Here is a 15,101-nt window from a genome sequence, read left to right as displayed (position 1 = left end):
CGTCTGTTTGGTGTTATCCTCCTCCTTATTCTCATCCTCATCATCCACAACCAGTACAACACCAGGGTGAACATATACTGTGATGCAAAAGTCACTCAATTTTTGTGCAAGGGTGTTTTTCAAATGCCCGTTACTAATTAGAAACCAAAATAAACTCCCGTAGGGGGAACTGTTATCAAAATGAGACGTATGTATATTTTTTCCCATTTATTCATATATATTCCAGTTTTAATATCTGTGCACCGTGCTTTTATGACCCAGTGTATACCTCTACAATATGAAAATATTGAAATACTATTATAGATTTTTTTTATATCCCTGTCTCTGAGCTGTTACTAGGGACAAACATATCTCTTTGGACACAATCTGGCATCATATACAGTAGTTCATGAACTTCCCAACCTGCCACTCCCTCTGTTCTGGTGGTAAGTGGATGTGAATGGCCAAGTCTTTCATGTCATTGAAGTAGTTTATCATTCTGTCGGTCAGACCTGTTAGGTTACAGAACTCTGGCACCAGTATGATGGCTCCATCTGTGGCTCTCGGCTACGGCCTTCGGGGGATGTTCATGATTAGCGGCTGGATCATTTCTTTCACTTGTTCATTGTATTGGTTCTTATAGTAGTTTACAAATCTGATCTAGCTTCCATCTGCCTTCTTGAAGTTAGACGCTGTAGTCATGTTCCAGGCAATCTCGTCTGTAGGGCAAGATTTAGTGTTGGACTTGGTGAGGACGATCTGTCCGATCAGCTCCTTGCAGTAAGCGTCCTGGGACCTCTGAGGGCCACACGAGGAGTAGAGACTGCTCATGATGTCGTGCACTGTCTTGTTCCTGAGGACTTTATGGCTGACATCAATGCTCAACATGACTTGTACTGGAGGATGAAGGTGGAAAACCTCGGGCAGGTGGCGAGTCGGTGGGCTCTGACTTTGGTGGCGTCACTCGGGTTGTAATAGTTGTGTCCTATCTGCTTCATATCCATTATCTTCAGGAGTCTTCAGGAAATTATGTTATATAAATGGAAGCAGGTGGGCGGGTTGGTGGAAGCTTGTTGGTCAGGGTGATTGTTATCGGCATGCTCTCTCCATTTTGAGTTTGGCTCAACACCTCCATGACCTTATTCAATCTTTTTGGTAAAAACAACACTGTTCCATCAAACACCCACGCCTTTTTGATGGTTTCTTCATGCTGGTACAGGAGGCCATACCGCAAATGCTTGGACTCCATGGTGGGGTTGAAGTGAACGTGATACTGGTACATGGCCCGCTGTGGTTGGGACATCAGCTTGATGTGGTTTGTCACAAGAGTAATCTTGGTTCCAGAGGCACCAGCTTTCGATTTTTGGATGTGTTCGATAGTCTGCCGGGTGTTCACCCCAATGTCATGGAAGTCACGCCTACGGCCGCCCAGTTGCCCGATAGACACTTCTGCAAGTCCAGCTGACACCTGCAGAACATCAAGCGATGGTCTCTTTGCTGCCGGCGGACTTCTCTTGGGGCTGCTGTACCTGTCCAGATGGTCTTTGTGGGGCCTGTTCCTGCACACGAGCTCTGCCGCGGGCCCGGGATCTTGCTTGCCAGCTCATCTTTTACTTCGTACACAACCACGCACCAGTGTGTATTGTGCCTAGTTTTTAATGAGGCCTTCATCAATGTTTCCTCATTCTCCACCATTAGATCACCATGGTGAACATGTTGTATGCTGCTACAGCCATTCAATTTTTGGGCAAGGGTGTCTATGATACTACCCATAAATAATTTTTTAAAGCTGTAAACCCCATGGGGAAATGTTTGTCAACTCATGCACTTAGTGTATGGGCATTACAAGTCTAGGAGACCCGCTCCTTCAAATTGGGCCTAGTTTTTAATGAAGCCTTCCTCCACCTCTCATCATTTTCCATCACTAGATCACAAGAGTTCACGTGTTCCCTGCTGCTACTGACAGTCAACTTTTTGGCAAGGGTGTCTGTGATCCTCATTGAATATTTTTTTAAAATTTACCCCCCATTGGGGAAATGTTTGTCAGCCCATACACTTAGTGTATGGGCATTACGAGTCTATGAGACCCGCTCCTTTGTAATGGGACAGTTTTTTTATGAATCCCTCCTCCATGTTTCTTCCAAGGGGGATTGGGGTGCATGCAAATTTGGGTCAAGGTGGCCCTTGCATTCAATGCATAAGGGAACAGTGTGGCAGGACCAACTGAAGAATGTGAAGTGGGTTTTCCTGTGGCCATCCAGTAGCTGGGTTCAAAGGCTTATTGGGGTGCATATGACTTGATATCACGGCAGGCCTTGCAGGTAATACATAAGAAAAGAGTATGGCAGGACCAACTGAGGAATGTGAAGTGGGTTTTCCTGTGGCCATCCAGTACCTGGGTTCAAAGGCTTATTGGAGTGCATATCACTTGATAGCAGGGCAGGCCTTGCAGGTAATACGTAAGAAAACAGTATGGCAGGACCAACTGAAGAATGTGAAGTGGGTTTTCCTGTGGCCATCCAGTACCTTGGTTCAAAGGCTTATTGGAGTGCATATCACTTGATAGCAGGGCAGGTCTTGCAGGTAATACATAAGAAAACAGTATGGCAGGACCAACTGAAGAATGTGAAGTGGGTTTTCCTGTGGCAATCCAGTAACTGGGTTCAATAGCTTATTGGGGTGCATATAAATTGATAGCAAGGCAGGCAATGCATTCAATGCAACATTTTTTCAACAGGAAGCCCTCCTGTTCCTCTCGTGAAAGGGGTATTGGGGTGTGCTGTAATTGTTGGCAGCCCAGCCACTCACTTCATAGGCAATAACAGCATAGGAGACCCACTGTTTAATAATGGCCCTTTAAGAATATTAATGCCACCTGATGCCCCTCTAAAAATAGGCTTTGAGAATTTTAGAGTCCCTCTTTCATAAATGAAACAAGATGTTTGTCCTTATGTGTCACACACCACATGGCCAGCTAGGGTTGTTAAATGTTACAATGACATTTCCCACTGAATGCATTTGTATTGGTTGAAAGCAATTTAAAAGTTGAAAAACTCATCAAAAACGCTGCGTGTGAACATAGCCCAAGTGGTGGAGGAACATTTTGGTCTGGGATTAATTATTTTGCCTTATATACAAGTCATTACCCTGGAAAGGATATACCTTAAAGGGAACCTGTCTCCCCAAAATGGAAGTTGAGCTAAGCCCACCGGCATCAGGGGCTTACCTACAGCATTCTGTAATGCTGTAGATAAGCCCCCGATGTATCCTGAAAGATGAGAAAAAGAGGTTATATTATACTCACCCAGGGGCGGTCCCGCTGCGGTCTGGTCCGATGGGCGTCGCGGTCCAGTACGGGGCCTCCCATCTTCATAGGATGACGTCCTCTTCTTGTCTTCATGCTGTGGCTCCAGCACAGGCGTACTTTGTCTTTTGTGTCTGATCACCGGAGATGATCCATCGCCGCAAGGACGCACCCTAACAGTTCCCATCACCAGATCACACATATAGCCAGCAGCTTTTGTTTTAACCAAAAGATTTTGTAGTCTGGCACCACAACTAGGTAGACTCTTTTGGCCGGGCCCTACTCTAACCTATTAAACATTTGTTAAAATATCCAATACAATTTAGGTAAATTTTTATTTAAATTTCAAATTTTAAAATGACCAATAATATCCAAATCACATATTACCACCACATGGTAACCAATAATACCATATACAAGGAACAAATACCACCACATCATAACCAGACCACATATTACCACCACTTAGTGACCGAATACTACAATACTGATCATTAATAAAAAACCACAATACTAATGCCATTATGCACAGGAGATCTGTACTTAGTATACAATGTCCGTGTACAGGTAATACAGTGATCACCGGTGACATTATACACAGGAGCTCTGTATACAGTGATTACCAGTGACATTATACACAGGAGCTCTGTATATAGTGTATAGTGTACAGGTAATACAGTGATCACCGGTGACATTATACACAGGAGCTCTGTATACAGCATATAGTGTATAGTGTCAGTGTACAGGTAATACAGGGATCACCATTGACATTATACACGAACGCTGTATATAGTATACAGGTAATACAGTGATCACCAGTGACATACACAAGAGCTCTGTATGTAGTATACAGTATATAGTGTAAGTGTACAGGTAACACACTGACTCACCGGTGACGTCTCCAGTTGAAGTCCTTGAAGTCCTTCATCTTTGTGTGACGCCCAGGAGACCGGGATACCCAGCACCGGACCAATGGGGTCTGTCTCTTAAGGGGGATATCACGGGTGGCTTGACCCGGTGCTGTAGCCTCAGGCAATGCACAGTGTAAGGGGTATCGTGAGGGAGCAGGCACTTACTTGATCAACAGCAGGTTCTCCCAGCGGCGATGATCCCGATCCTGGATATTGGCTATTGTCCAAATGAAAGACTGAGGCACTGAAACGTTTAACCAGTTTACTTTAACATAAAGGGATTTACAACCAGTCCTGTCACCGGAGTCTGTATGGGAACTCTGAGTTACTTTGACCCTGCCGGGGTCTTCGCCTCTTATTGTACGCAATTTCTGTGTGGCCCTGCTGCTGTATGTGAACTGGCTGCCGGCCCAATCTGTCCCCTCCGGGTCCTGGTTCGACGGGCAACCCGAGTCCTTTTATCAGCTTACCCCCTCCGGGAGTACCGCTGAACTCTGTGTCTGTTGCTGCGTCCGGCCCTAGTGAAGCTGATATCACCTCACGTTTTTCCGGTTGCTGTATTATATATAATGAATACAGCCACGGATCCGGTATCCGTCTTTGCGCCTGTTCTGGGTAGTGATTAATGCTACCCGGTTCTCACAATGTCCTTTTTCTCTGTCCCTTTTCTCCTCAGGCCGGTGATTTGGGCCTGGAAACCGTCATAGGGCTGTTAGAAATTCAGCTGTATGACCTCTCACTTTCAGCTCCTTAGCCCAACTGCCATTTCTTCTCTCAGACCAGAATGGATCAAGGGGAGTCTCTGGAGCTCCCCCTTCTGGCCGGAGGTGGTAGTGCAGTCTTGCTATTTTAGTATTTGTATTTACTGTCAGTAACTATTTTTGTGGCAAATACCCCTAGGGGTGCCACATTCCCCCTTAGTTAAGAACAGTACTCCGGGACTGTGGGACGATAACATTTTGAAATAACAATTAATATGTACAGAGTCTTAAAAATGAAAAGTTACAAAAACCACTCAAGGAAACAAAAATAGAGTTCTGTAAAAAGTCACTTCAAATAGCGTCCATTAATACAGTCCTATCCTTGAAGGTACTAGGAAAGGCACTGCACTTTGTGTCCAGGAAAGTCTAAAGAAAGTTCAAAAAGAGCAAAAAGCAAAGTTCAAAAAGCAGCCTTTCCGGAGCTTTGATTTAGTGCCTCCGGGCTGATAACAAGTTCAAGAATATGCAAGAAGTTCATACAGACAAGTCTCTGTAGGTACTGGGCTTAAACGTTGCAGAATGATAACAATGACTATAGTTTTATAATTGGTAATCTGCATACCTGGCCAGTAATTGACCCTGGGTACTACGCTGTGATCTACGTAATAGCGGTATCTCTTCATGTGGTGTACTACTGTCTACTGCGGATGTAGTATCTGCCCGCTCTGCTAAAGATAATTCCACGACTATGGAGTTGGCAAGTCCACCGTGAATGGGATTACTCTGATCAGGAATCTGTTCTTCCTGGCCTGGAACCTCCTGTAGTACGGGGTCAGCCTCTTCCTGTCTTGGGACTTCTGGTATTGGGTTCGGTGTTGGGTAAAAGGCCACCATGGGAACCACTACTGCACCATGGTATGTTAGTAGGGTTTTGGGAAAGTCTCCTATACAGGTGTGATACATTTCCTCTTCTTTTTCCTTTACTGGTTGAACCTGTATGGGTTGAATAACTTCTGATTCTGGCTGGACAACTTCTGGCTCTTTCAATGCTTCCGGACACAATTTAAGATTGTCTCTTGACACTAATACAGATGTTAAGCCTCCGTTTTTGCTAATGAGACACATTTTAGGATTATCCATTCTTGTTGGTAAAACTGTGTAGGGTACGGCTTCCCACTGATTGTCTAGTTTATTGGTTCGACGGTTTCTCTTGAGCACTTGATCACCCGGTCTTAATGGGGTCGCTAGAGCATTCTGGTTGAAAGTTCGTTCTTGTCTTTCTCTAGTTTGCTGAAGGCTTCTTTCCACGCTCTCTTGCACTTGGCTATACTGCTTTTGCCGTATGATATCCCAATTGGAGTCTTGAACTTCTGCGTCTGGTTTCAGAATTCCCATTTCTAGATCGATTGGTAATTGGCCGGGTCTTGCACGCATAAGGTAAGCTGGGGTGCAGTTGGTGGAGCTCACCGGGACATGATTATACAGATCCACCAAGTCAGGCAATTTCTCTGGCCATTGATTCCTTTCTGTCTCAGGTAAAGTCTTTAGTAGGTCTATTACAATATGGTTCATCTTCTCGCATAAGCCGTTTGTTTGTGGATGATAGGTCGTCGTCCGGATCTTTTTGCAACCATACATATTACAGAATTCTCTGAAGATCTCTGATTCAAAGGCTGTACCTTGGTCGGTGAGAACCTGTTCCGGATATCCATGGGGTCTACAAAAGTACGTTTGGAGTGCTTTGGCTGCTGTTTTTGCTGTCAGATCTTTTTACGGGTACTACTACCAAAAAGCGTGAATAATGGTCCACGATGGTCAAGGCATAGACATAGCCGGACCGGCTTGGTATTAACTTCACGTGGTCTATGGCTACAAGTTCAAGTGGTTGTTTGGTGATTATGGGCTGCAGTGGTGCTCTTTGGTTCTTTTGATCGTTTCTTCTGAGGTTGCACGGGCCACAATTTCTGCACCACTGTTCGATTGATTTTCTCATCCCGACCCAATAAAATCTTTCTCTTAGAAGTACTTCTAACTTTTTCCAACCGAAGTGACCAGCACCATTATGGTAAGCTTCGAGGACCATCTTGACATCTTGTTTAGGCACGATAATCTGCCAAACCAATTCATGTGTTTTCTGATTGGTGTACCTTCTACAGAGCTTCTCTTGATACAGGAACATTTTGCCTCTCTCTTTCCAGAGTTGATGCGTCTCTTCTGGGGCATCCTCATCGGGATATGCACTTTGGTCAGTTAACAGTTCCTTCACCAACTTCACAGCCGGATTGCTGTCTTGGGTGTCAGCCCATCTATGGTGTGCTAACGGATTAAAATTCACCTCTTGTTGTTTCTGATAGGTACTTGACTGATGATGTTTTGCCTTGGGATGATGGAAGGCTGGTAGTTCAATTTCTTCAAGCTCCCCCGTTTCTTCTTCTACATCTCTCAAGTGTGGCATCCGGGATAGGGCATCAGCATTTCCATTCTTGCGACCTGCTCGATACTTGATCTTGAAGTTGTAATTAGATAACCGGGCTATCCATCGCTGTTCTAACGCACCTAATTTGGCTGTGTCCAGGTGGGTCAACGGATTGTTGTCAGTATAGACAACAAATTCTGCAGCGGCCAGATAGTGTTTGAAACGTTCAGTCACAGCCCAAACTACTGCCAGTAGTTCCAATTTGAAGGAGCTATAATTTTCTGGATTTCTTTCAGTAGGCCGGAGCTTTCTACTTGCAAAGGCGAAGACTTTCTCCCGACCTTCTTGCTTTTGTGACAGCACCGCTCCTAGTCCCACATTACTGGCATCGGTGTAGAGGATGAAAGGTTGGTGGTAATCTGGGTATGCCAGAACCTCTTCTCCGGTTAGTGCCTTCTTTAGTTGTTCAAAGGAGTCTTCCCTTTCGTCGTTCCACTGGAAAGGAGGGTTTCGGCTTGAAGGTTTCTTCGTCTGCCCTACCAAGGCGTCTTGCAAGGGTGCTGCCAACTTGGTAAATCCTTTTATAAATCTGCGATAGTAACCCACCAATCCCAGGAATTGCCTCACTTCTTTTGCGCTGGTAGGTCTTGGCCAATCCCTTATGGCGGTTATTTTCTCGGGATCCGGTGCTACTCCCTCCGAACTCACGATGTGTCCCAGGTACTGTACCTTTGGCTTGAGAAGGTGACATTTGGATGGCTTGATTTTCATGCCATACCTGGATAAGGCTTCGAACACTTCTGCCAAGTCTTTTAAGTGTTGTTCGTAAGTCTTTGAGTAGACGATCACATCATCTAGGTACAGGAGGACGGTCTCGAAGTTCTTGTGTCCGAGGCAGCATTCCATCAGCGGAAGGTACCGGATGCATTGCAGAGTCCGAACGGCATGCGATTAAATTCACTTAGACCCATTGGTGTGGTGAATGCCGTCTTTTCCTTATCTCTCTCAGCCACAGGGACTTGCCAATACCCGCTTGTTAAGTCTAAGGTGGAAAAATAATTAGCAGATTTCAAAGCAGTCAAGGACTCTTCTATCCTAGGCAAGGGGTAGGCGTCTTTATGGGTGATGTTATTAATCTGCCGGTAGTCTACGCACATTCTCATGGTTCCGTCTTTTTTTTTGACAATCACTAGAGGGGCCGCCCAGGGGCTACAGCTGTCTCTTATTACCCCGGCCTGTTTCATCTCCCTCAGCATATCTTTTGCACATTCATAGTGAGCGGGCGGTATGGGTCTATATCTTTCTTTTATTGGGGGATGGTCACCGGTGGGGATTGTGTGTTCTACCCCTTCTATCCGTCCGAAGTCCAATGGGTGTTTACTGAAGACTTGTTCATATTCCATCACTAGCCTATACACCCCTTGTTTTTGATGGGTAGGTGTTGAATTTATGCCCACGTGTAGCTGTTGGCACCAATCCTCCATTTCTCCATCTGAGCCATTGCCTTCCACCTGACAGGTTGGTTCTAAGGGCTCAATGGTTGTGATGGCATTGTTGTCAACAGTATATAGCTTTGCCATTGTAGCATACCTTGGCAAAGTGACCTCTTCCTCTCCACAGTTCAAAAGTCGTACCGGCACTCGTCCCCGATGTACCTCGACTATCCCTCGTGCTGTGAGTATAGTGGGCCTGCTGTCGGTGTACACTGGTTCTATTAAGGCTTGATAATCTCGTCCCTTAGTACCAATGGCTGCTCTACACCATACCAGCATTTCTGTTTTTGGTGGGATTACAATAGACGTTGGATCACTTACCCTCACACTGCCGATTTCTCCACCTGCAACTTCTACCTGTTGCCTTAACATCAATACTTTTATTTCCCTCTGGAGAACTCTCTGCTGGCAAGATTGGGCAGTTTCAGCAATTTGCTGTAAGACAGAAATGACTTCGGAAAAGCAGTTCTCTAACACATTCATTCCTATCAATACAGTTGGTTCACAGTTCCGCCGGTCAACATCAACAACAATTATACCCTGTTTCTTCAATTCTACTTTACCAATCTTTATGGTCATCTCCCTGAATCCTAGTTTCGGTACCAACTTACCATTACTGGCCCATATATCTAGTTCAACATCAGAGGGCCCTTTATCAATATCTGCATCAGCCCAGTACCTCTTATAAAGGATATACGGTATAGATGAAATCTGGGAACCTGTGTCCAGCAAAGCGTTGAGAGGAATTCCGTCCAGCACGATAGGGATAATGGGTCGTCCTCCGATGTACCTGTCGTGCCAGGGTGTTGGGCCTTGAAAGTTCATTCCTGTGAAGCGGCCCACATTCCCAGGGGATTCCCATTTAAATCACAATCTCGTGCAAAGTGGCCTGGCTGCTGGCAACGGCGGCAAATGGGCTGTCCATCCGGTTGGTAGCGGTCGCGGGGTCGTCCTCTCCATGTCGGGTATCTCCGGGGTCTCATCCATGGAACATCTTCTCTACGGTTTGCCAACTCCATCTTGGGTCCTCTCATCTCCTGCATGGTTTTAGCCATTGAAGCAACAACATCAGTTAAAGAGTCAAGCTTTTGTTGAAGAGCCTCATTAGTACTGGGCCCCAGGGGCTTAGCAATGGCCCCGGACATAGCTGATGTCACTGGTACTCCATGTTGTTGAGGAGCCTCTGCCATGAGTTGCGCAGGATCCTGATCCCGAGGTGCCTCTGCCAGCTGGAGACGTATAACGCTCTCCTTTAATTGGGCAAATGTCAATTCAGGGTTCTTAAAAACAAGCATGCTCACATGCCCCCGGTGAGAAGGGGTGTAGAGTCCCTCAATAAATTGATCTCTTAGCAGTTTATCCGCTCCGGTGTTAAAAATGGGTTCAGCCAGTGTAAGTGATTTAAGGGCTTCCTGCAGGTTTAAGGCAAAGTCTCTCACGCCCTCATTAACTTTTTGTTTGCAATTAAAGAATCGTACTTTAGCTTTGCTGCTGGCAGTGGTTTCAAATGTAGCTTTTAATCCAGCAAATATGCGTTCAACAGTGCCTTTTAGATCAGCTGCCCATGCTGTGACTTCTCGCTTAGCATGGCCACTTAACTGCATCATCAGGAGACTAACACGCTGAACTTCACCCACGGGGAACATGTTAAAATGGGCCAGCATCTTTTCTCTGAAATCGTCAAGGGTATTAGGCTCACCTTCATACCTTGGAAGCCACGGGCCACCCGGGGTATATGGCATCAGCACCGGCATGATGGGCGCCACTCCTTGCACCGCTGCGCTACCGGACTCTCTATCGACACTCTGTCTTTCAGCTGCATTAGCGTCGCCGGGTGCTGCGGCGTCTCCGTGCTGCGACATACTGTGCCCCCTTAGTTAATCCGGACCCTTCCGGTCCTCTGCTTCCGTCGGGATAGTGTAGATTCGTTCCGCTGTGCAGCAGGATTGGTTTTCCCCTTGCTCTGACGTCAGAGCGCTCAGCTTGGTGCCGCTCACAATGACACGCCCCCTGCTGCTCCCGCCCGCCACGCGCTCTGTAATGGCGGATTCTGAAGTTTTTCAGTCAGACTGGGGCTCAGGTAATGGCGTAGCTCAATTAACAGTCTCGTGCCTAATGGTTATGAGGTGATTACCTCAGGGGATGGCGGCAATCTTTACTCCATTATAACCAATGGGGAAAAGTCACTTTCAATAGTTTTTAATGGGAAATGGAATTTTCTTTAATAAAGTCAATTTTCAAGATTTTTCATCCAAGTTTTCACAGTTTTGGGCTCCAATCACGGCACACAATACCTGGTATACGGGCTGGCTGAATCCTGTTCGTGATGCCAATTGTGACGCCCAGGAGACCGGGATACCCAGCACCGGACCAATGGGGTCTGTCTCTTAAGGGGGATGTCACGGGTGGCTTGACCTGGTGCTGTAGCCTCAGGCAATGCACAGTGTAAGGGGTATCGTGAGGGAGCAGGCACTTACTTGATCAACAGCAGGTTCTCCCAGCGGCGATGATCCCGATCCTGGATATTGGCTATTGTCCAAATGAAAAACTGAGGCACTGAAACGTTTAACCAGTTTACTTTAACATAAAGGGATTTACAACCAGTCCTGTCACCGGAGTCTGTATGGGAACTCTGAGTTACTTTGACCCTGCCGGGGTCTTCGCCTCTTATTGTACGCAATTTCTGTGTGGCCCTGCTGCTGTATGTGAACTGGCTGCCGGCCCAATCTGTCCCCTCCGGGTCCTGGTTCGACGGGCAACCCGAGTCCTTTTATCAGCTTACCCCCTCCGGGAGTACCGCTGAACTCTGTGTCTGTTGCTGCGTCCGGCCCTAGTGAAGCTGATATCACCTCACGTTTTTCCGGTTGCTGTATTATATATAATGAATACAGCCACGGATCCGGTATCAGTCTTTGCGCCTGTTCTGGGTAGGGATTAATGCTACCCGGTTCTCACAATGTCCTTTTTCTCTGTCCCTCTTCTCCTCAGGCCGGTGATTTGGGCCTGGAAACCGTCATAGGGCTGTTAGAAATTCAGCTGTATGACCTCTCACTTTCAGCTCCTTAGCCCAACTGCCATTTCTTCTCTCAGACCAGAATGGATCAAGGGGAGTCTCTGGAGCTCCCCCTTCTGGCCGGAGGTGGTAGTGCAGTCTTGCTATTTTAGTATTTGTATTTACTGTCAGTAACTATTTTTGTGGCAAATACCCCTAGGGGTGCCACATTTGCTTTTCTTCAACCAGTTCAGACCACCATCACTTCTTCTAGTCAGGACTCGACTCGGCAGAAAATAACAGTTATCTAGAGCAGAGGTCCCCAACTCCAGTCCTCAAGGCCAACCAACAGGTCATGTTTTCAGGATTTCCTTTGCATTGCACAGGTGATGCAATTATTACCTGGGCAAGACTAAGGAAATCCTGAAAACATGACATGTTGGTGGGCCTTGAGGACTGGAGTTGGGGACCCCTGATCTAGAGCACATTCCCCAATTTTTCCCCAACCTCTACACTACGCCAGATGAAGAAAAAAGCGACTGTGTTGCCCTGCACAGCAACAGGACCTCTCCTCCCCCACACTGAAGACAGTATCCTCAAAAATAATATCCTTTAATTAGCCCTATAGTAGTAATATCCCACATTCTGGACCCCATGTGTCCTCCCATTCTAGACCCCATGTGTCCACCCATTCTGCCTCATGTCTCTACATATTGCCCCCATAGTCATCCATAATAGTATAATGCATCCCATAGTCATATATAGTAGTATAATGCAGCCCCAGAGTGGTATAATGCAGCCTCATAGCGGTATAATGCAACCCAATAGCGGTATAATGGACCCCCATAGTGGTATAATGCACCCCCATAGTGTATAATATGCCCCATACAGTTGTTTTACAAAAAAATTAAAATGTTTCTCCTTATCTGGCAGGGATCCAACAGTCTCCTCCACTTGCTGAATCTGAGGCGTGGACCTTCGTTCCAGCATATTACAGTGATGTCATACACTGGCGACTAGCCCGCTGACATCAGCTGCTAGCCTGTGATTGGCTGGCGGCTGTTAACGGTTGCCATGCAGGAGGAATCTCCCACACGGCAACAAATTTTAACTGCCCCTGCGTCTGAGGATGAATGGGCAGTTACAGAGCTGGGAGAATCCTGCAGGTGGGGCCCGGTGAGCAGAGGAGAGGGGGCCCGCTGTGGTCAGTGGGTTTGGGTAGAAGGATACTTTTATTATAACGTCTTCAGGAATATTAGGACTAATTAAGATATAGAAAAGAATTGTCCAGCTGAAGAAAGTGTAAGACCGGGGTCCCACGAGTGATGATCTCATGTGAGAGAATTGGCTCAATTATTCTACTGACACTCAGCTCAAACTCTCATCCGAGTATTATCTGATTCTCTTGCATGAGATAATCAGAGCACATTGAGAAGAGAGAGAAATTAATTTTTCCATCTTCTCCATTGTCTGAGGGAATGGAGGTCGGACTGCACTCAGATGACTGCTGAGTGCAGCCTGATTTTTCACACGCATCCATAGATTTCAGTTGGTGTGTGTGATCCGAGACACTCACAGCATGCTGCAGATTATTTTTGCACAGACCAATTCGGTATGTAGAAAAAAATCACAGATGTGCGCTGCCCCATAGTATATACATCACATAGCACTCAGCCGTATTATAGGCCAGTGTGAGCGATGACTAAGGGTATGTTTCCACTTTCAGTAAACGCTGTGCAGCGTCCAGATGTTAAAGCATAGTGGAGGGGATTTCAAGAAATCCCATCTCCACTATGTGTGCACAGATGCCCGTGGCTTCCCTGCATATATGGACATGTGGCACGTCTTTCCAGACCGCAGCATGTCTATTTAACTTGCGGAGACACTCAACCTCTGCAAGATAAATATCACAGTCTAATGTATAGGGTACAGTGATTCCGCACGGTTCAATGAAGACATCTGGAATCACCAGCGCTTTGGGCAGAGCGGACATGTGCTGCGTCCAAAGTGCTACCTACTACTGACCGTGGGAACATACCCTAAGAGCCTTTATTCCCCCTGCAATATACAGTGCATGTGATATGTATAATATATATACTGTATATAGTGTGTGATGATGTGACATATGACATGTCTGGGAGGTGAGCCTATTCTTCAGCTATAAAGCCTGATGAGCAGCGTCCTGCTGACCACCTGCAGAGAAGGATGAGGCTGATGTGTCCCATCTGTCCCCGGACAGGATTCAACAGCTCAATTCTGAAGACTAAAGTTTTTCAGAGCAGTTTGGGGAGTAAATGCCACCTGTGGGAATTTTCACAGAGGGCTGCTGTGTCCTGTGAAAGGCAGATTGGGGTCAGCAGCCTTAGGCTGCCGTCACACTAGCAGTATTTGGTCAGTATTTTACATCAGTATTTGCAAGCCAAAACCAGGAGTGGGTGATAAATACAGAAGTGGTGCATATGTTTCTATTATACTTTTCCTCTGATTCTTCCACTCCTGGTTTTGGCTTACAAATACTGAGGTAAAATACTGACCAAATACTGCTAGTGTGATGGCAGCCTTATGCTTCTCTGCAGGAGGTGAGGGGGAGGGATCACCAGCACAGACCACGCTCTGCTCTTTTCTGGATCTACAGCTGATACAGACTGGCGTCAGGACATAGCAGAGTCCTCAGTGAGCGGCTGCTGTGCTGATAGTATGGCACACCGGCCGGCCGGCTCACTGATGATGCGTCTGCTGCATGGACTGGACTGCATCCCGTCATCACACCGTTCATACACTTCACCAGCACATGCTCAGACACTCACCGGGGCTGCGCTGCTCACTGACTGACTGGGGAGAGAATGCTCTACTGAGCCCACGCTCAGTAGAGATTGGACGGTGGGGTGGAGTCCTGCCCGCCTGTGGCTCAGCACTGGCTGCCTCAGCCCAGCAGTCTGTCACAGTGACGCTCCTCCTCCTGCTCCCTCCTCACATCGCTGAGCTTATGAAATCTGATGCCGGGCCCCCCAGATCAGGGGCCCCATACACCAGTAAGGGTGATAATGCCCTGATGGCAGCCCTGGACATGTCTGTGCTCCTCACACCTTGCCCCATTTTTCAATCTTATCCTGCCTCTGTCTTCATCTTTGATGCTATTCAAATGTTCTATGAACTGCAATCTGTTCAATGCTCTCCGCTGTGAACTGTCCTGCTCCCTCCTCCTCCCCTTTCTCTCACCTGGCTTCATTTCATGGACACTTAAATGGTATAAGTTGAATGTACAGTAGCTGGTCAGATATGACCTTGGTCAGATGTGACATCTT

At 46.7% G+C, this 15,101-nt stretch overlaps 1 pseudogene; it reads right to left on the bottom strand.

Annotated features, from left to right (window-relative positions):
• Positions 1–372: 372 nt before the first annotated feature.
• Positions 373–1,586, bottom strand: LOC138675554 (piwi-like protein 1 pseudogene; annotated as a pseudogene).
• Positions 1,587–15,101: the final 13,515 nt, after the last annotated feature.

The sequence above is a fragment of the Ranitomeya imitator genome, chromosome 1 (assembly GCF_032444005.1).
Source record: "Ranitomeya imitator isolate aRanImi1 chromosome 1, aRanImi1.pri, whole genome shotgun sequence".
NCBI lineage: Eukaryota > Metazoa > Chordata > Amphibia > Anura > Dendrobatidae > Ranitomeya > Ranitomeya imitator.
This window is presented reverse-complemented; position numbering and strand designations above follow the sequence as displayed.